At 41.7% G+C, this 23,038-nt stretch overlaps 1 protein-coding gene across 5 annotated transcripts in view; it reads left to right on the plus strand.

The window, feature by feature from the left end:
- Positions 1-23,038, plus strand: part of VGLL4 (vestigial-like family member 4) — a 147,430-nt gene that overhangs the window by 84,404 nt on the left and 39,988 nt on the right. The window lies entirely within an intron of this gene.

Consider the following 23,038-nt stretch of genomic DNA (forward strand, 5'->3'; position numbering starts at 1 on the left):
ACACACACACACACACACACACACACACACACACACACACATTTACAGAGTATCTATTTTTGCTAGGCACAGATCTAAGTGTGCCTATAAAATGATGAGCTAGTTTTTCTGACAGGGGCCAGGGATGAACCTGCAACTGAGGTACATGTCCTTAGCTGGGAGTCGAACCCATGACCCTTTGGTCTGCAGGCCAACACTCTATCTGCTGAGCCAAACCCGGAAGGGCTAATCAGTGATTTTTTTTTGAATAAGTAAGCTCAAGTCATTCTAGAATGACTACTTTGAAAATGTTGACAATCATTTGCATGTTTATAAAAAAATAAAAATTTCAATTTCACTGCTACATACACACACATATACATGTATATATACTGTAAATATACACAAATATAATCTGCATTATTTATATTATGCATACGTATGAAATCACTACATCTGAGGTGTGTGTTTCTTGGATGGCATGGAGTCTACCGGCTTTTAAACAGTATCTCTCTGCCAGCCGCACATGTCATTGCTTGTGACCATGATAGGCACTGAGTAAACGTGTGATTGGAGACCATAGAGCCCTTAGTTTAGAGGGCTGAGATAATTGGGTTGTTATATTAGGAAGACCCACAATCTCTGGCTTTGTCTTTTTTGGTTCAGCTTTGCTCACTCATTATATGTTGCACAGAGCATTGGCTGCTGGTGAAGTTCTAGCAACCCTTCACCTCATTTTATGGAAGAGGTGTAAGCTACCCCACATCTTATCTGTAAGTGATTTTGTAGAATGAATCCCCCATTCCCATGGAAACAGGTTGGGAGAAGGGGTAGTCACAGCTCAAAGCTACCACAGTGGTGTTTGGAGAACAGTTCAGGGAGTGTTTGTGGCACTTTAAAATACTTACTACTGCCTTTAAAGATTAATGCTACCCCACATCTTATCTGTAAGTGATCTTGTTGTAGAATGAATCCCCCATTCCCATGGAAACAGGCTGGGAGAAGGGGTAGTCACAGCTCATAGCTACCACAGTGGTGTTTGGAGTACAGTTCAGGGAGTGTTGGTGGCACTTTAAAATACTTACTACTGCCTTTAAAGATTATCACATCTCCAGCTGTGCTAGATCTCATGTGTCATGAGAAAACAACAACAAAAAACTTCCAGCTCCTGTCCTACCAGGGCTTATCTTTTAAGTAATGAGGGAGTCAGGGAACCTGTGGTGATGTGAGTGACAGCATGACAGCACTTGGACACATACACATCCTACTGGGATTCCCATTGTTTTGATTTAGTGCCGTGTGTGTGTGTGTGTGTGTGTGTGTGTGTGTGTGTGTGTGTGTTGTACAGTTTATTTTATGGCTTCAGAAAAATTTTCCTTCCCCGTTTGATTCATTGTCCCAGCCATTACAGCTGTAACGGTTGCTTATCTAATTCTTGTAATGCCCAAGTCTACTGAGGCTCTTGGAAAGATAAAGAGCTGCCATATTAACTCTCCTCAATGTTGACTCTGTAGCTGCTGTAGGTTTTTAAAGATGATAGTTTTGAAAACTAATGTTGTATTTAAAAAAAATTAATCCTCGACCAAGGATATGTTTATGTTTATTGATGAGAGGGGCGGGGTGCGGGGAGAGGGAGAGACAGACAGACAGACATCAATTGGTTGCCTCTTGTATGCACCCCAACCAGGGACTGGACCTATAACCTAGGTATGTGCCTTGACTGGGAATTGAACCCACAACCTTTTGGTATATGGGACGATGCTCCAACCAATTGAGCCACATCGGCCAGGGCAAATTTTTGTGTTTTTTTAAAAATAGCTTTACTAAGATGTAACTGATAGACCATAAAATTCACTCTTATATATTGTAGTTTCAGTCGTTTTTGTATATTCAGTTTGCGAACATCATCACGATGTAAGTTTAGGACATTTTCATCTCTCTCAAAAGAAATCTTGTGCCCATTAGCAGTCACTAATTCCCCCCTCCTCCTAGGCCACTAGTAACCTATTCTACTTTCTGTCTCTATAGATCTGCATATTCTGGACACTTCATATAAATGGAATCATACAATATATGGTCTTTTGTGACTGGCTTCTTTCACTGAGCATCATGAAAGGTTCATGTATGTTGCAGCATGTTATCAGTCCTTCATTCCTTTTTAGTGCCAAGTGATAGTTCTTTGTGTGGAGATACCACATTTTATTTAACCTAAAAGATAATGTTTTTAAAGCAGTAACAGCTCCTGGATCTAGGTGGGTTGAGCGGTTATACAGGTTACACTGCCTTCCTCACTCTTCTTCAGCTGTGAAAAAGCAGGAGAAAAACATGCCACCTTGTTCGCTGATTGGTACTTGAATCCCAGCAGGATGTCATAGTCCCAGCCCTATGATATAACCCCTCCAGAGCACGAGCATGGTTTAGTTTTAGTATCTGAGTGATAATTTCTGCTCACAGTTGACTGGCTCTGTGTTTATTCTGTTCAGCATTGCTCACACATTTGTATGTTGCATGAGCAATGCCTATTTGTGAAACTGGTCGGCTCCTTGCTCTCAAGAAATCTGCACTTTAGATATGGTGATACACACACACACACACACACACACACACACACACATACACACACACATATGTATGCACATTGTATGTATGTATATGTATATACATAGCAGTGAAATTGGATTTTTAATTTTAGATCTCTGCGTTCACATGGATGTTTATTCATCATCTATGGATATATCTGTATTTAGGAAATTTATATGATCTATAAATACCTATAAATTATATGTAAATGTTTAAAATAGCTATTTAGATATATATCAATAAAAAGTCTTTGGCATTTTCCATCCTGTACTTTCGAAGACTTAAGCAACTATCACTCAACTTAAATCATAATGGATTATAAACTCCTAAGTGCTTTATGGTGTTGGTCTCTGTTGTCATGGGGTCAAATAAGATCAACTGCCAGATGCTAGCGGTCCTACTTAGGATGCCTCCTTGGTCCTACTTAGGATGCCTCCTCCCAGGATCTGTAGGAAATGTGCTGCGTTGATGAATGAGCTGACACAAGTGGCAACATCACGCTCTCAGGAGCCTGAAGTCGCGTTTGAAAAACAGTCTGCTACAAAAGAAAAAGCCTCTGGTACTTCTGAATTTTCAGAAACCTTTGAAAGTTAGCATGAGATTCTTTCTAAATTATTTTATTTCTTAATTATTTTGATTTTATTTCTTGTTTCAAAAATATTTACAGAATGAAGTGAGATTTTAACCGGTGGATCCACCAAAGAGCGTTTTGGTTTCTGACACCGGTTCAGCTCCAGCCTCGGTTTACCTCCCCGGCATCGCAGAGAGCCATCAGGGTGGCTTTGTGGCTGGCCCGAGTTTAATCTAGAGCAGCTAACGGGGAGAATGCCGGCAGTTTCCTGCTGAGCAAGTTGAGAGTAGTTTTTACAGTTACAGTAGACGTACTTTTTGCTTCCTTCCTTGCCCCTCTCATTTTTCTAGACTGAGAAATTTACAAATTGGTAGTCATGGGCTCTGTCTGCAAGGCTTTTATTGGAGATCTTGCGGGCCTGATTCGAAGCTTTTGGTGGGGGTGAGTTTGGTTTCGCAAAAGACGTAGGAAGTTTATGGCAGTACATGCATTATAGGGAATGTAAGGCAGCAGATGGTGTGCCCATTTTCTATGTGGGGAAACTGAGGCACCTGTGGGGTCACTTAGCTGAGGTTCTGACCTCTAAAAAGGTGAACATTGAGCCCTAGCTGGTTTGGCTCAGTGGATAGAGTGTTGGACTGCGGATTGAAGGGTCCTGGGTTTGATTCTGGTCAAGGGTGCATACCTCAGTTGCAAGCTCAATCCCTGGCCCTGGTCAGGGCGCGTGCAGGAGGCAACCAATCGATGTGTCTCTCTCACATTGATGTTTCTCTCTCTCTGTCTCTCCCCTACCCTTCCACTCTCTCTCGAAATCAAGAGGAAAATATCTTTGGTGAGGATTAACAAAATAAACAAAACAATAAAATAAAATAAAATGGTGAACATTTAAAAAATTAGTTTGAGAAATACACAGTTGTTTGAAAACAGAGGTGATCTCTCCTAAAGGCGATCTCCAGCTGTTTTCCCTGCCTGGTTCTCCAGGCATTTCCTGACGTGAGCATTGAGATCTCCCTTCCATTGCATCACTGCCAAACACCCTGTAGGCAGTTGGAAATGTTTGATTGGTCATAGTATTGATCAGCTTTGAAAGTGGAATAGGCACAAGAGAAGATACATGCTAGTATGCATTGGGTCTTCTGGGGAGCATGCTGTAATTACAGATTTTTAGGGTCCCAGGACAATGTTTTCATTAGGACTGGGGTCAAGCCTGGGAGTATGCATTTTAAATATGCATCTCAAGTGATTCTGATAGAGGTGGCCCAGGCATCACACTTTGAAAAGTATTTCACTACTAGTAAATGCTGAGTAGGAGCAAATGAGAAACAATAAGGAAAATTTCTACGGATTGAAGAAAATAACCGGAGGACCACTTTTGCTTTAAATAGGAGCTCGGTAGATCATGATCAGACTCAACCAAAAGTTAATTTATTCCCATATTTTCACACAAAGTCAGTTTCACCTGGATAGTCATCGAAATAGGTCAGCAACTTATAGAAAATCCTGAGATAAAGAATATAATTTCTCTTCAATATACAACATGTATTTTTTAACGCAGTACTAAAATCCTTTGCTACTTCTACTTCATAGAACCTTTCTTCTGTTTCTTCCAGCAAAGTTAGTGCCGTGACATTATCCCCATAGATGATCTGCTGTCTTAGTGAGATAATTAGATTGTGTGTGGAAAGCTAGGACTTGGATATGGATGAGTTGGTGTCACTTTCTCCATCTGGGATTATCACCTCTGTGCTTTTTGCCACCTTTGAGAGTGTGAAAATTTAATGTGAGAATCTTCAACAACATCCATCTACCGTTGGCAAGAAAGGTTGAAACATTAGCCGCTTAAGGTATTTGTTGAAATAATCGAGTGCTTAAGTAAGTAGGTCTTTCCAACCTGAACAGCTCTGAATGAGTGTAAGAAAGAAAATGCAAGTCTTTCAGGCCTCAGTTTTCAGTGCAGCAGATGGAAACCTCTCAATTACATGAGCTCCCATCTGCCTCTCTGATTTGGCTGGGTTTGTGCCTTACTGTGCCTTGGAATTACTGATCTGTAATCCCTGGAAAGCATGGTTGAAGTGAGATTGACAAAGTGCTAGACCTAAAGGTTAATGGCACAGAGAGGAGGAGGAGCCAGGAGAACTAGTGACGTATAAGTGTCAGTTGTGGCAAACCTCTCATCCATTTAATTTGCTAGAAGTTAATATAGTAGACCCCCAAATTAAAAGTTTCAGTTTTGCTTTATTTCTTTATTAGTCTAATTCCCACTGACCGTGTGTCAAGGCTAAAACAATTTAGGAGCATTCTAGCATGGGAGCAGTTTTAACCATCATTGTCAGCATGGTTTTATTTATTTATTTATTTTGTTTTTAAAAATATATTTTATTGATTTTTTACAGAGAAGAAGGGAGAGGGACAGAGAGTTAGGAACATCGATGAGAGAGAAACATCGATCAGCTGCCTCCTCTGCACACCCCCCACCGGGGATGTGCCCGCAACCAAGGTACATGCCCTTGACTGGAATCGAACCTGGGACAGTCCTCAGGCCGATGCTCTATCCACTGAGCCAAACCCATCAGGGCTGTCAGCATGGTTTTAAAGAAAATAGGTTGGCAAAACACATGTAGGTCTTACAATTTATTACTAGTGTGACATGGTATTTCTTTATGGATCTCAATAAAGCTGTTCTAAAATTTGGAGATTGGAAGTGGGGAATATTGTTTGCTACTGTAACTTCATTTACTTGATTCTTTGCAAAGTTGTATGTGTATCCAATTGCTTACATGAAAATAGTTTGGAGAGTAGTATTAGCTCAATTATGAGTCTTACTGATGGCACCCGTAGGGCAGTCATTGAATGTTTGAGTGCCGGCTTTGTGTCCAATGCTAGGGAGCATTCACTGCTGAACAAAATACAGCTTTTCTCAGAAAGCCGACCATCTAGCATGGTGTCTTCTTTATAAATAGTATTAGCTATCTTATAAGAAACAAATTGGCATCATGCATGTTGTAAATTAAGATCTTTACAGAGACTAAATTGTGTGTGTGGGGGGGGAGGGCGGTGTTTGGAACCTGGGGGAGAGGAGAGGAAGGGATGGAATTCTAGGTGAAGGCAGTCAACAAGGGCAAATGCTTAAAGATGGCTAAGTATATACATGAGTATTTGCTTTCCAGCTTGAATGTTGTCATTGGCTCCCCATAGCCTGCAAAAGAAAGCCCAAACTCTTTCTTTAGCGAGGCCAAGTAGGAGAGGCTGTCCAGAATATCCACACTGGAGAGCAAAGTGGCTGTGTGATTGAAAGAGGGAGGGCACGGGGACTTTGTCCTCAGCTGGTCTGCATAGCAGGCGAAGTTGAACTTATACTGAGTATGAGTTGATTTGAGGGGGTCTTGGAGGCCTAAAGCCCAACCTGTCTCCCGTCACCACTATTAACGGGGTCTTCTTTCATCTGCCCTTGTCTCTGGTGCTCCCTCTCCTTTGGCCTGTAAACTGCAGGGACCCAGTGCTGCTGTGCTGGTTCCCACCACTCAGCACCCACTGCTCCTTGGCCTGCAGGGTTTGCTCACCGGCAAACTCCCGCCCATCCTTCCAGGCTCTGCTGGAGTGCGATCCGCTCCATTAAGCCTCTCTGAATGGTGTGGGACCTTGGGCCAAACGTGCTAAGCCACTTTTGGCCTCTGTTTCCTTCTCGGTAAAATGAGACTTCATAGGTAATTAGAGGATGACACAAATTCATGTATGTAGAGTTTTTGGAACATGTCCCGGCACCAAATCCGTGCTCCTACGTGTTACCCATCATCCTGATTATTAATTTCAGGCAGAAAGGGTGGCCCCCTTCCTCTTTGCTTCTTCTGTGCTTTCGTTACTAACAGTAAATTACGGGGGCAGGGGGGGAAACCTATAAATTCCCTGGAAAACTTCCCGTTTGGTCAAAACTATATAGGTAAGGTTGTTCCATGTGCGAAAGGGAGTGGGGTGGGGAGTGTACATGTATTTACCCCTCTTATAGTCATTCCAGGAGGGTCTGTTTGAGGAAGGAGATTAGACTAAATGACCGAAGGGCCCCCTATGATGTAAAATCTTTACTGCCTAAAGGAGCTTCCGTTTGTACGGTGTATGGGTGTGAGGGTGGGCACAGGGAATGGCAGGGCGGGCTGAGGGGACTCTTGTGGAATAATAAAGGACTTGGTTTCCCCACTCCTCCTCTCATCCCCATCCTGGCTCTGCACCAGCTCCATTCTCCCTAAAGCCGCAAGCACATCTGGGGGTCCCTCTGCCTCAACTCATTAATAAACTGCTGGGCATAAGATTGACGGCTACACCCAGGCTCTCTCATAATTAAGATTGATTTCATTACACACCTCAGGCATAAGGGAAACTGTTTAAATATAATTGTACACTGTTTCAGTGATGCCAGCTTCCTCAGCAGTCCCTGAACCTTATTAAACGTTTTCATTTTTGCAAGTGCGGAAATGATGTGTGCCGCTTTATAATTTGGGGTTATTCGCTCTTCACAGCTAGAAGGAAAACGTTTCAGTTTGTGTTCATCCTTGCGTTTCTGTTTTGCACCATGAGCATACACACAACCGGCCCCAGGAATGCCACGCAGTCCGTCACACCGCCGTCCACACCGCGGAGCCAGGGACTTGCTGTTATGTTAGCTCACCGAGTGCAGCTCTGCCTTTGAAGTGGAGGGCAGGCAGGCCTTTCATCTTCCATCATTTTCACTTAATGACAGCCTGGCCTTTGATCAGCTCAATTTTCCTCTCCTTTTTTGGCTTCATAATGAGTCACTTGGAGGTAAGGAGAGACGTGAAGTGGGCCTCCAAACAGCCACAACTTTTATGAGCACAGTGGTTGTTTGACCTTCATATCTTAGGTAAATACACCAGAGGGAGTCAGCCCTTCCTGGCTGCTCATTGATAAAATTTGCTCACTGGATAACGTAAACTTGAAAAGAAAGGTGGGGGTGGACAGGATTGAGAGAAGTAGAAATAAAAGAGAAGCAACACACCCCTCCCCCATTATTTTAAATGGTTGACATAGGATTTGGGGAACCCCCTTCACACGGGCATATAAAACTTCTCAGCATCATAAGGGTGTATTGTATTTTGGAAACACGCCAAATTCTACATGCCAGTGGAGTACTTATTTTCAGATTAAATTTTATGACTTCTTAGTCTGTTATTTAATAATCTCTTTTCTTGGAACTTGGTAAGGTTAAAAAAGTTCTTGACTGAATAGAATTTTTGCATAAGAATCTTAAGATTCCCAATTAATTTTAAAATCTGGGGAATAAAACTGCAGTAGCTCCTCAAAAAAGCAACTCACAGATTCACATATTCTTTGGTTATGCTGCACAACATTACTAATATGAAATAAAAATATATTTTGGTATTAAATACTCTTATCCATATATGAAATTAGCTGTTTGCCTCTCCAGTAAATCTCCAAAAAATGTTTTAATATTCTTTCAAGCTAGTCAGTATGTTTTTAGACTTCTATTCCAGTAGTCTCTTAGTTATGGGTTGGGGATTGCAAACATCTTTTAATAATAACTTATGTAAACTACAATTATTGAATAAAATGTATTCATAATAGGACTCCAAAATACACTGCATACTGTGAAAAAAATCTCAACTTAATTATATTTGCTTGACACCAATTTAATGAAGGATGTCATGTTATAATTTTTTAGAATTGGTTTATTTTAACAGTAGTTTTAAATGAATCTATTTTAAATCACTGTTCAGAAGTTTTCTTCTGTAAGTATGCATTATTATTTGAGGTGTTTGATATTCTTAACAATTCAGATGTTATCCAGGAAATACCTATTGAACGAATGTCGATTAATCATAAATAATTGAAAGCTCTTAGCACAACCCATGCCACTGAAACAATAGACATCTGTATTATTTTATTTAAAGGAAATGAGTTTTGGCATACTGAGATTTTCTCCAAGAATAAAAATTATCTTATTAGAATATTAAAGATGTCAACTGACATTAATAAATTTGGATGTAGAGTTTGTTAGATCAACCTGTAAAACTTAAATATGGAGCTGTGCTGCTAACTCAATCTTTATTTTCCCTCGTACATATTGATAAGCTAGAAACAGTGTAGCTAACTGGCTTTTTCAATTTTATAGTTTCTCAACTTATAAGAAGAAAAGATCAGACAAGTATTGAGAGAATTATTAGGAAGAGGAGGATGGCCTGTTTTGAAAAGGTCAGGTGGCCATACTCGCAGAAACATGTTTCCAGTTCTCTGATCTTTCCTTAAATGTCTCTTGGGTTTGCCTCTTCTCTACCCTCGAAGATATAAACATTGTTGAGCCTCATCCCCCTTACACAGGCGTCACGGCCCTGCCCCAGCTCAGGTGTGTCCATCCAAGTCATCAGCACAGTGTCCTTAGACCACCTTTCTCTGAAGCTTTGCTTTAGTTGTGTCAACACTTATAATGGCTCCCTATCAGTTGCCTAACACACGTCTAAATGGCTCTGCCTCAGTTCAAAGCCCTTTATTATCGGACCCATCTATCTGTTTATTCTAACTCTTTACTACTAGAAGAAATGAGCCCTTTGTCTCGCTTAGAGTGATCTCACACACATATGATGTCATTCTTGCTCTCTTCATTTATTCATACAGTTGTCCCCACCTGGAATGCCCAGACCCACCATTTACAAGTGTCCAAAACTTACCTATCTTTCAAATCCCACTCCTGACTATTAGAGCTTGAATTGGTGTCTTCCTCATACAAAATGCCCATAGCTTCTCTTTTTTTAATGTAATGAATTTATTTTTATCTTCAAATTAATTAATATGTGAACACTTGTCTCCATTTTAATTCCTAATATGGTAATTATTGATAGACATAACCTATATAAGCAAAAGCTCTTTGTGGTGCTTAATGATTTTTTGTGGTTGTTGTTGAATGATTTTTTGTTGTTTTGTGATTCACATAATTACTTCTCCCATTTAAAGAGCATCTCTTTTATTTTGTAATTTATCATGTTTTTCTTTATTTATCCCCATGACTTATCACTACTACTGGCACCAAAATGAGGCAGAGACCAGATCTCAAACATCATTTTGTTTCCCTTAGTTTCTGTTATTGTCCTACAAACATACCAGGCACTAACATGCTTTTGACTGAACCACATCCCTTCTTCTGCTAGTCCTAATCTCAGATCATCTTTAAATGGGGCTATATTCAACCATTAGCAATTAGCCTTTAAAATAAAAATTTTCTAAGATGATTTGGCAGGGTTACAAGTTCTGCTTAACTATCCTTTTGGGATGAGGACCATCTCAAGAAGAGAGCTTGGGTGGCAGCCTTTAGAGCAAAGAAAAACAGAGTTTGTCCCCTGGAACCTGGGTCCATGAAGTGGCCTGTTGGCTTACCAGCTTTGTCAAAATGTTTGTAAACAGTGCTTACAGCTAGGTGACATGATTAAGAGCCACAGTGTATGATGCAGACAATAAGGCTTATAAATATTTTAAGGTCGTAAAGACCAAGGAATGCTGACTTGCCAAAGAAGAATTGGATGAAGAAGGTAGGACTTGCACTGTAGCTCAGACCTGAAAGTGAGGGGATGTTTTGTATGGGTGTTAAACATGAGGGGAGACAGCAGAACCTTCCCAGCATGAGTGAACAGTGGAGTCTGTGAGGAGTGTGAAGACTGGAAAGATGGACCCAAGGCTGAAGAGATGGAGGTCTAGACCAGTGGTCCGAGGACCACCGGTTGGAGACTGCTGCTCCAAAGGTTTCCTTAAACCAGTGGTCGTCAACCTTTCGGACCTCACAGACCACCAGTGGTCCACAGACCACCAGTTGGCTACCGCTGCTCCAAAGGTTTCCTTAAACCAGCGGTTGCCAACCTTTCAGACCTCATGGACCACCAGTGGTCCGCGGACCACCGCTTGGCGACCGCTGGTCTAGACTACCAGGTTAAGAAGTTTTATATTTACTCCAGCAATCCAGTCCATCAGGGACTTGAATCTCTCATGGTAAGAGGCTGGGTGACTGTGTTGGAAGACTGTCTGCTCAAGGTGAGAAGGAAGAATTGAAAGGATGGTTAGTTAGTGTCAATAGTTTTTATTTGCCCAAACTATACAGGTCACTTATTCAACAAATATTTATTGAGGATTTACTGTATTCCAGGAAGAGTGTAAGTTTGGCCCGGATCACATGGGGTGTTTTCTTATATTTTTCTCTTATTGTCTTTTATATAAAAATGTTGTGTCCCAAATCAGACCTGTGCTGATTTGTAATCAGGAGTGCTATGTTTTATCCAGCTTAGCTCTAGTCTCTTGCATAGTAAACAAATGATGCTTAATAAATGAGCAAGAGATTAAGTGACGGCCCTAACCAGTTTGGCTCAGTGGATAGAGTGTTGGCCTGCGGACTGAAGGGTCCCGGGTTCGATTCCAGTCAAGGGCATGTACCTTGGTTGCGGGCACATCCCCGGTGGGGTGTGTGCAGGAGGCAGCTGATCGATGTTTCTCTCTCATCAATGTTTCTAACTCTCTATCCCTCTCCCTTCCTCTCTGTAAAAAATCAATAAAATGTATTAAAAAAAAAAAAAGAGGTCAGTGCCCCTGACTAAATAGTCAGGTGTTGCATGTTTTTTTTTTAAAAAAGAGAGAGATTGAGTGATAAGAAGATGCATATAACCCATATTACTACTATGAAAGGAAAAAAAGTTACTTTTTTTTATACTAGAAAAACCTGTGGGCACCACCTTAACCAGGTAATCAGGCTGTTTCACCAGCAATGGGATGTGGTGCCTTCTAATGTGATACACTGAGGTGTGCACAGTATCACTTCGGTATTTTTAAAAGAGAGAGATTGAGTGATAAGAAGATGCATATAACCCATATTACTACTATGAAAGGAAAAAAAGTTACTTTTTTTTATACTAGAAAAACCTGTGGGCACCACCTTAACCAGGTAATCAGGCTGTTTCACCAGCAATGGGATGTGGTGCCTTCTAATGTGATACACTGAGGTGTGCACAGTATCACTTCGGTAGTGTTTTTGCCAGAAACATTCAACTTGGATCCACTCATGAGGATGGGATCAGACCACCAAAAATTGTAGGACAGCTCATTGGTCTGGATTATTTAAAAACATCAATTTCAAGCAAGGAAAAAAGATAGAATAAGTTTCTTTAGGTCACAGAAAATTAAAGAGACATGACAACTACATTGAGCAGTGTGTGATTCTTAATTGGATGCTGGATTCCCCCGACGTGCCACGTCCCCACAAAAGAAATAGCTCAATTGGGGAAATTTGAAAATGGCTTGGATATTAGTGACAATGTGTCAACTTTAATTTTCTTGGCATGTTAATGGTATTGTGGCTGTAAGGAGAATGGCTTGCTCTTAGAAGACTTTTGTTGAAGTAGTTAGGAGTGAAATATATCTACAAGTTGCTTTAAAAAATTATAGTAATTATAGCCAAAAAGTGTGTGTGTGTAAATAAACTGACAAATGGACTCACGGTGAAGGGAATGGGATGTTCTTTGTTCATTCACATTTTTAGTAGCTTACTATTATTTTTTTTTAAAGTAAAAAGTTGGGTAAAATAAAACTCTTTACTTAGGTACTTATAGCTCTTTCAGTGATAAAGTTTACATAATCTTCCTTTATGTCACTCGTTTTATCCGTCTTCCTGGTTAGCAGCCCACTTGAATTATGTGCTTGCTTGAGTTCTTAATGATACTTTCACTCTCAGAATTGTGGGGTCTTTGAACTTTGTGTCCTATTTTAATCCTTGGAAAATTCACCCGGGCCTTCTGAAACAGCATGTTCAGCAGTGTTGAGCAGTACAGTGAGTTAATGCAGTTAACTAGTGCACCCATTGTTAAACAGTGCAGTGAGAGAGTTGACTTAGGACGTTTGTCACGTCCCAGCTACCTGCCCACTCCTGTTGTCGGAGGTTTGGAGCTGATGAGCAGATTTCGTATTCGAAATAGGTACGCTAGGGCATGGCCTTCAGCAGTCCGTATGCCGGCTTGCGGATGAATTTTGAATTAGTTCCCGGGAACCTCGTCTTACTCCTCAGGGTCTGGGCTAGAATATATTGCAGAGAACAAGATTGCCTCCTTATCTTTTGAGAGGTCGTAGCAAGCATGTTTAATATTGCTCAGGAGTCTGTAGTTTTTGAGTTGGAGGTGGTCAGTATGAGAATGTCGCTGGGCAGCTCAGCCCAGCTACGAAGTGTCAAAAAGTGGCAGCATGATGCCTTTGGGTTGGGTTTTGAAAGTTGAGAAGAGTACGAATTGGCCAGGAGGATTTCAGAGGGTATGCTAATGGGAAGAAAGATGAATAAATTGAGAGTTGAGAAGTGTGTACCTGGGGAGGGGGCACTGGTTTATCGAGCACTGGGCACAGAGCCAGATTTCTTGTTTAATCCTTGAGGTAGCTCAGGGCCTTGGTGAATTTTCATACATGTGGAAACAGTCATAGGAAGTCAGGTAGCGCCCCGAGATCATCCCGCTGGCTCCTGGTGGAGCGGATTTGGAATTGCTCACTGACCCATGCTCCTTGGCACTGTAGCTCCTGACCTTTTAGATTAGTTGGTGGAAACTGTATATGTGCTAAGTTTATTAGAGGAGAGGAGCTCTCCTGAATAGCGGAACCACGTTTGGAGAAGTTCCCTTTACCCCCGTCATTTCATCCTCTAAATGGGACTCGTATCAACGAATGGATTTCAATAACTAGTGTAATAAAAAATCACTTGTTCTAGGAACTTTGTATGAGTTTTCATTGGTTCTCATAAAAATCCCTCAAGGTAGATGAAGAGATAGAGGATCAAGAGAGATGAAGAGACTTTGCAAGGTCACACCTTTTTTGTGATTGCAAAGCCCACTTCCTGCCCCGTTCCTCTGCCCTGGGCGAGTGTGGTCAGGAATGCAGAGACAAGGCTGTGTGCCCACGGCGTGTTCCTCCCCCTCGACCTCCTAACCTCCCCTCCCCCCCTCCCTCCACACACACCATATGCAAGATGTCACAAAGAGGAGCAGACACGGGATAGCTGTGAACACACAGGCTGTGGTAAGTCCATTCTAGAGGTTTGGAGTGTTATGGGAGATCAGAGGAAGGGAAGTTTAATTTTCCAAGCTCTCCTTCCACTCCCCAAGTTCTCTCCCCCCACCCCCTTCTCCATTGGTCAGTGACTGATTCTAAGACTCAGCTGTCCCAGGGTAGGTCCCTGGTCCAGTCATACCCTGCAGAATTCCCTTTAATTAAAGAGTGATTTGAAGATAGTTACTATCATGTTACCTTAGATGTTGAACCTGCTGCACAAGCTTACAGAGAATTTCTCTGGTATTTTCCCTCACATTTTGAAGAGGTGATACCATTTCCCCAAGCTCTGCTTCATGGCACCCGGAATCCAGCGGAAGGTGGCTCCACTGTTGGAGAGGGTAGATCGAGCATCATTCAGAGATTACTTCTAAACATCTATAATAAAGTCTAACCAGAGAGGAAATTGAGCCCCTAGCAAAGTGCTGGATTCCAATTCCATCTGCAGACACTTTGCTTTCATAATTCTCTTCCTTCTCATTAACAGTAACATGTTATAAAAGTAGATTTGCAAGTAAATAGAGTGAAGCATTTCTGACCGGCTTAAAGTGTATTTTCCATTGAGGGTCCTTTGCACTTGGCATTAAAGGTTCTTGAACTGCTTTTACCTTCTTAGGGTTCACGGGTGACGTGTCAGTGCTGAGGCCTCAGATGGGGACATAGTGAGGACATGAGCTACACTGTACTGATGCTCATACCCAGGCAGATACTAGTAGTTTTCCCGTCTGCCCCCAGTACAGTGAGAGCAGGGCTGTACTGCGAGACTCGCCATCGCTGATCTACTCGGAACCCTCTGCAGCCCCGTCACAACCAGCCTGGGGTTGGAGGACCAAGAATTGAAGCCGGTGTGGTTATTAGATCTGGCTCAGGAAACCAAGGGCACAGACAGGTGTTTAATCTTTGAGAATCCCAGTTATGGTTTCTGAAACCAGCACCCCACCTGACACTGAGATCTGCTGATCTTCAGCCTAGTTATGTCACTGTTAGGTGCCTGAGTTTTTCTTTAAGCTGAGATGATATGTATAGTAAGACATTTGTTTGGGTCCTCCTACAGTTTCACCCAGATTAGTATTGCATAATCTTTGAAGAAACAGTTCAGTTATAAAGTGAATTCAACAGGGTAAATGAGATTTTAGGGACTTTTTTAAAACCTTGAACACAACAAAATTATTTCAGGTAATGTAGAACTTGCTAACTAAATGATTAGCAATATATGGATGTGAATATAACAGTTTTAAATTGACTTTAAAATGCTTTTAGTGAGGGCTTTTTGATATTCAGATATTCAGCTTTTTAAAGCATTTTAGTGTATATCTGGAATGGATACGGAGGATTATAGACCGCTTACCACTTCTTTGGGATTATTGTTTTACCCTTTCCCCTCTGGCCCCTGTAGAATTACAGATATTTAAAACGAGTAGGGACTATTGGCATTGTCCACCCTTGGGCATGTCTGGGAGTAGGTGCCACCTTGGATGCGCTGAACTGCAGTCTTAGGGAGACCCCAGCCTGGTTCCTAGGGACCCTCCCCTTCACCTGTGCTTTCATTAGCTCTGAGGCACAGCATGAGTCTCTGCACTTTCCCTGGTGCTGGGACAAGAAGCCCAGTTGCTTTTAGTGCTGATCCATTGGTCTCCTCCCCTCTTGGCAGCAGCTACTTCAGAAGTGGCCTCCATGCATGAGATTGTTTCCTTGTGACCTGGCCCACTGCACTAGGCTTGTCAGGGTGGGCCCAGCGTTGGGAGCTGTTTCATCCCAAAGGAAAGTGAAGAGCTTTATCCTTTGAGTCAGACTGGGTTTCAGGCCTGTGCTCCCCTCCTCTTGCCCCTCCCTTCCTCTCCTATTAGCATGGCTGTCATCACAAAATAACCTGGCAGGCTGGGCAGCTTAAACAACAGACTTTCATTTTCACAGTTCTGGAGGCTTGTGGGTGACTGTCTTCATGTTCACATAGTCTGTCTTTTTGTCTGACTGTGTCTTAATCTCCTTTTCTTTTTATTTATTTTTTATTGATTTCAGAGAGGAAGGGAGAGGGAGAGAGAGATAGAAACATCAATGATGAGAAAGAATCACTGATCACCTGCCTCCTCTATGCCCCCTACTGGGGATCAAGCCTGAAACTCGGGCATGTGCCCTTGACCGGAATCGAACCTGGGACCTTTCAGTTCTCAGGCCGATGATGCTCTATCCACTGAGCCAAATGGGCTAGTGCCTGATCTCTTTTTCTTATTAGGACACCAGTCATCTTGGACTAGAGCCCATCCTAATGACTCCATTTAACTCTAATCACCTCTTTGGAGACCCTATCTCCAAATATAGTCACATTCTGAGGTACTGGGGTTAGGACTGCAACATATGAATTTTGGGGGGACATAGTTCCATTCATAACAATCCCTTCCCTACCCTTTCCTTCCTCTCTCTCTCTTCTTTTCTCCCTCCCTTCTGCTCTCTCTCCTGCTTTTCTTCCTCCTTCTCACTTCTTCCTCTCTCCCCATCACCCTTCCTATCCATCTCTCGCCTCCTTCCTTCCCTTCAACTCTCTTCCCTTCCTGTAAAAGTGTCCTGCACCGCTAGAAAGAATATAAAAACGGGAAAATCTAAATGCCACTTTTCTCCTTCTGGCTCTTCTATTTAACCAGCTTTGTGACCTTGAGCAATTCACTAATTCTTGAAATGCTCGTTTCCTTAGCTGCCAAATGGGAATTAGTCTTCTTCTCTGCCCTTATTGGGCTGTAGTGAGGAAAAATGCTTTTAAAATAAAATATTTAATACAAGATGCAGGGAAACTCTGACAGAGTGTAATATTTATGGGATTATTTGGATTACTTGAAACTCTAATTAAAATGGCACATGTTTCAACTGCACAGGTTTTACTGTGTTATTGTTATCCTTAATTATATCATAAGCAGCCAGCAATACAAGGTTGTGGGGTTTTCCTGAACAACCTCATTGTTGTTATAAAGAAAGTGCCAGATCTGATCTGCTCAAACCAAGCTCAGTCAGGAGTCTGGGCTTGGCCTAGCCTCCCTCGCCTGGCCCCCTTGGCCGGAGTGACCTTCAGCTGAGGTTTGCATTCCAGTTGCAAGATCGGGCTCTGCAGGTTTAGAGCTGTGAGTCTGGAGCTGCTGAGAGGGACAGTGAGGATGGCACTTGTACCCCAGGGGTGATGGGAAAGGGCGCTCGGGTCCTGAGTTGTAGAATCGTGTGCAGTCCTTGTACCGCTGGCAGACACTACGTCACAGCTTTTATCTCTGCTGGCTCGCCCAGGTTTCATCATGTTGCCTAACAGCCCTCCTTGTTAAAAAAAAAAAAAAGAAAGAAAAAAGAAAAGGAAAGAAAAAAAAGTTAACCAGAATGGGGATAGCCACAAGCTGAACTGCTTGAAAGAGGTTGACTTCACTGTCATCTCCCCAGCTGCTAGTCCGTGAGACAAAAAAGTATTATTTGAAAGAAAACGAGTAAGGCCTGGCTGCCGGGGCTCCTTGCCCTGCACGGTCATGCGTTTGTGAGATGTGAGCTGGGCCGTGAAACGTTAGAGCTGTTTTATCTGGGTGCTCTCTTGCCAGTAGGGTGACGTCAGCCTGCTCGCCGCGGGCTGTGGTGAGACAGGAGACATCCGCGTAGCCGAGCGGCTGGCTTGGGGGACCGAGCTGTGGTTTTGCTTCTTTGATTTAAGTTCAGACGCGATAAACGGGGTGGGGAGGGGAGTAGAACATCAAGTCTTGGACACAGCAAAGATGTAAATTGTGGCAGAAAACTCTCTGTTGGGTAAGGCAGAGAGATTTTTGTGAAAAACCCACCCTTAAAGTTTTAGCAGGATCCTTTCCAGTACAGTTGTACCTTCCCCCTTCCCATGAATGCAGGACGTTGGCATTTCAGCCTGGCGTTGTTTGACTAACCTTCATAAAACGACAATAAATGCCATTACTGAGATTAATTTCTCTTGAGTCACAGATCCTTGTCTGGCGGTTGGCCCCGAGGTGGTGCAGAGGCGCTGTGATGGGGAGTTGAGAGACACAGAATGCTGTTTCTGCTTCACCCTCACATCCATTAATCCCGTGGTTCTCAACCTTCCTAATGCCGCGACCCTTTAATACAGTTCCTCATGTTGTGGTGACCCCCAACCATAAAATTATTTTCGTTGCTACTTCATAACTATAATTTTGCTACTGTTATGAATCGTAATGTAATTATATATGTGTTTTCCGATGGTCTTAGGCGACCCCTGTGAAAGGGTCGTTCGACCCCCAAAGGGGTCGCGACCCACAGGTTGAGAACCGCTGCATTAATCTCTCTGAAACCAAATCAGTTGCCTTACCTCCATGCTGAAGGTCCTGGCCTCGATGAGTCAGTTGAATGAAAGTCGAATCTGCATTTTGTGGACCAGGTTCTACTCATCTCTGGGTTCAGTTGACTGACTACAACTTTCTTGTAGTAGTTAAATACTACAGGAATGAAGGTGCAACACAGAACTAGAAGTGTCCTGGATTTTTAGTGAAATCTTTTTTAATGATGAGGTGAATTATTAGTTAAGACGACTTCATTGACTCAGTATTCTTTTCCTACATTTATAAAGTGTGTCCTGTAAAAGTTTAGCATTTTTTCAATCAGCAAGTAAAGTAAGACTTAACTTTGGAAAATATACGTTATGGAGAACCTAGACTTTTAGAGCCGGTTAGGCCTTCAAGATGACCAGATGGAGCTACTCACAGATGCAGAAACTGAGGCTGCGGAGGTGAGCACTGTTTTGAGGACTTCCAGTTAGACTCCATTTTGCATCCAGTCTAAGATGAACCATTATTTTATGTTTCACTAAGACAAACAGTCCTGCCTATTACAATATGCCAATTGGATATCAGACAAACTTCAGTCTCAGCTATATTAAAATGTAGGAAATAAAGAATCGCGCAGTCGTTGAAATATGGTAATGACAGGATTCTGAGACCAGGCTACGTATTCCATCTTCTCCATCTGACTTTGAAAGAATTTTCTTCTAATATTTCACCCAAATCGTTACATAGCACATCGTAAAGCTAGGAGATTTTCTTTTTTGTTTCTCTGGGTTAATTTTTTAAAAATTGAAATTAATATGTGCTGATTCTTGTGAAATCTTGGTCCACAGTCTTTGCTCCTCCTCAGTTGGGAGAAATAGTTAAGCACTATTTTTAGTCCATACATTAGAATTGTCACCATGTTTAGTAATTTTTTTGTTTCTATTAGGCATTTTCCTTCACTAACACACCGAGATTAAAAGGCCAAACACATTAAAAAAAATTGAACTTCTTTTGTTATAACTTGTAATTGTAAATTTTTCAAAAAGTTAAATTGACAATTGTAGCTAAGCCAACTAGAGAGACTTAAAATACTGGGTTACTCAGACAGCTCAAATCTCCTTTCTCCTGTTTATTCTTGGAAAAGAAAGATAATCTTTTTTCCTTTTTCAAGTGCCAAACCATTGTGAAATTTAGAACATACACCAGTATAAAAGAAAAAAGTCTTTTATACCCCCAAGATAAGTTCCTTTGGTGTGTATTTTTCCCCCTCCTCTGCTGTGGTCAGGGTCTGGATAAATGTCATCATTCGCTTTTCTGACAGTACTTTGCACAGCCTTCACCATGTAACAGGCACTCCGACTCAGTCTGATTAGAAGCTGAGCTGGAGCTTATCTGACTGTAATAGAGTAGAGAGATAGCGCTATCATAACAAAAGGTTTCTTTTTATTTCAGGGGAAATTAATGGAGGCTTGTCCTTATTCAGCAGTTAAGTGTGAAAAACCTGAGAGAAAAGGGGTCTTCTGTCATCCACTGATAATACATTTGGGGACGGGGAGGGGTAGCTGCTTCGTTGAGAAGTAATGCACTTACCATGTAATTGACCCATTTAACGTATGCAATCCAGTGGTTCTACGTATATTCATGGAGTTGTGCAACCTTCACCACAATCAATTTTAGAACATTTTCATCACCCCCCCCCTCCCCAAACGCGGTACTCATTAGCAGCTACTTTCTGGTCCCCCTTCTCCCAGGCCCCTAGCAATCACTAATCTACTTTTTGTCTTTGCCTGTTCTAGACATTTCATCTAAATAGAATTAGAACTGTATGGCCTTTTGAGTCTGGCTTCTTTCACATAGCAAACTGTTTTCAAATTGTCGTAGCATGAGTCAGTACTTCATTCCTTTTTATGGCTCAACAATATTCTATGATATGGACATACCACATTCTTCAGTTGCTGGACATTTGGGTTTTTGGCTATTATGAATAATGCTGCTAGGAACACTCATGTATATACGTTTTTTGGTGAAAGTACATTTTCATTGTTCTTGGGTATGTACCTAGGACTGGAATTGCTGGGTCAAATGGTAAGTTCCTCAACTATTTAACCTTCGAGGAACTGCCAAACTGTTTTCCATAGCAACAGCACCATTTTACATTTGTGGTTCACAACCCTACCATTCACCAAGCAACCAGCGTTTACTAAGAAAGTGTTACTTCCGTAACATTGAATGAGGGCAGCAACACCCAGTGTGTGTGTCAGTGAACCCGCGTGCACAAGGCCTCTTTGGCGCCAACAACATGCATGCCCCGTCATCTCTATGGGGTCTGCTAGAGCTACGTTGCAGCCCATAGGGGAGAAGGACCAGTTATGGCTTCTTGTGGGTCTGTTCCCACCCCCAGTTCAGAAATCTCCAGTGTTTTCAGAGTACCCCTGTGGACTTCCCTGTCAGACACCAGCGCCTCAGTCTTAAAGATAAGCAGTGCATCAACTTGGTGAACCTGTAATGCAAGCACTGGATGAAAATTGGAGAGTGGAACGGAATGTTGTTCTTACCCCAAAAGAGTTTTGCTTTTTCGTGGAATAGTGTACGCTGTGATGAGTGACTCTTCCTTTTTTGGAGTGATTTGAATTTGTTGCTGTGGTGGTGGTTTTCCATGGTAACTGCTGTTGCCACACATCTGGCATCTGATGAAATGGCTCCCAGATCCCAGGGGTCTGCACCGAGCCCGAGCACTCCTCATCCCCTCATCCTGCCAAGGATGTGGAGAAACACTGGGCGGAGGGCGTGGTGGCTCTGGCGTGGTGACGAGGTTTGATTTGCAATGGCTGATTTCCTGGGGGGATCATCAGGGCTCCTCCAAAAGTTAGCTGGCCTACAGATGCTGTACCCCGGAAACTCCTCCCCTCCCTGCGGAGGAGGCGAGTATAAGAACGAGGGGCATGTTGGGAAAGAATATTTCTGATTTATCAAGGCATCAGTATTAGCACTGCTCTGTTTGCTTGTTTGTTTGTTTAAACCAAAATTACTAAATTAGAAGTAGAGGTCAACCAAAATCCTACTGAATTTCTGAGAGGAGCAGGCCAGCCTAGGCCCTGTTTTTTTAGGTATTTCATTTAAAATGGAAAGTTCCAGTTTGCATTGGGGCCAAAATCCCAAAAAGAAATCCTTACTGGAGGTGTATTACGGGTCACTGTATATTTGCTAGTTTATATCTTGGTTGACTCAATTGGCAAAATTTTTATTTTTCCTGGTAAACGTTCAGAAGGTTTTTTTCCTCACTCCTTTCCCTCACAAAATCATATTTGTCATATGTGTATGAAGCAAACGACTGTTAAAACTGTCCACACATCTGTGATGATATGAAAATTAGTGGTGGCAAACAAAGATTTCCTTTCTTAGGTACCACAAGGCCTCAGATGAAGTTGACTTTATCCTAATATTACTCTCAAATTGTGACCAAGTGGAAACCCAATTGGTCAGGCCTTAGAGACCAAGACGAATAGCACCACAAAAGAGTTATTTGTGAAAAATGTAGGTCCCTCTTCCTCCATATGACTCAGAAAGCTTAAAGTTTTCTCTTAAGGTAATTATTATTATTGTTTATAAATTTAGAAGGTATACAACCTTTATTATAAGCATATAAAGGGTTATGCTTATTTCAGTTCATAGTGAGGCACAAAGTTATCATTTAACACACAGCCTTTTTAGAATGGAAATGAAAAACATTAAGATGTCAAATCAGATCGAGATGTGAATTTGAATTTGAGTGTCTAACTTTTGAAAAATGTTTTGAGAATTGTACCTGTGAATTAATCTTGTGATTAATTATATGCCCAAAATGTGCTGATAATAATCATAGTATTTTTAACATGCCATTTTTAGTATACTCTAAGAATAAAATGTTTATTTCTCATTAAACAATCATTTTTATTTCTGGTAACTTTTTGGTCATATATGTGAATCATTAACCCATAAATTTTCCTCATTCTTAAAAAGAAAAAAAATAACCTACCAAAAATACAATAAAAATGTAATGAGTAAGAAAAGTGAATTTGGCATAGTGTTCCAATGAACCCTGTGTTAGGTCATTCTCTCAGAGGTATGGAGTCAAATACCCATAAATCAAAAATCATTCCATGTTTTAAATTAACTTTAGAGATGGTTTATGGTCAATTTTTCCCCTCTCTGTTACTTTATTGCAACTTTTAATTTTAAACTTTACCCTAAAGAGTTATTGAAGAAATGGCAATTATGTGAGGTGATGGAGGTGTTAGCTAACTCTGTGGTGGCAAACGTTTTGCAATATATAAGTATCAAATCAACACATTGTACACCTTAAACTTACCTAATGTTATATGTCAGTTATATCTCAATAAAGCTTGGGGGGGCGGGGGTTGCGGTGGGAAGAGTTATTGTGCTAGAAAACCACGTTTATGTAAAATTTCTCATGCTTGGCAGCTAACATTATGCTCAGACCATGTTCTGAGAATGGCAGACTGCGTGTCATGTTGCCAAAAACTTTCCACTGGGAGTAGTTTTGCAAGGG

Source organism: Myotis brandtii, unplaced genomic scaffold, assembly GCF_000412655.1.
Source record: "Myotis brandtii unplaced genomic scaffold, ASM41265v1 scaffold312, whole genome shotgun sequence".
NCBI lineage: Eukaryota > Metazoa > Chordata > Mammalia > Chiroptera > Vespertilionidae > Myotis > Myotis brandtii.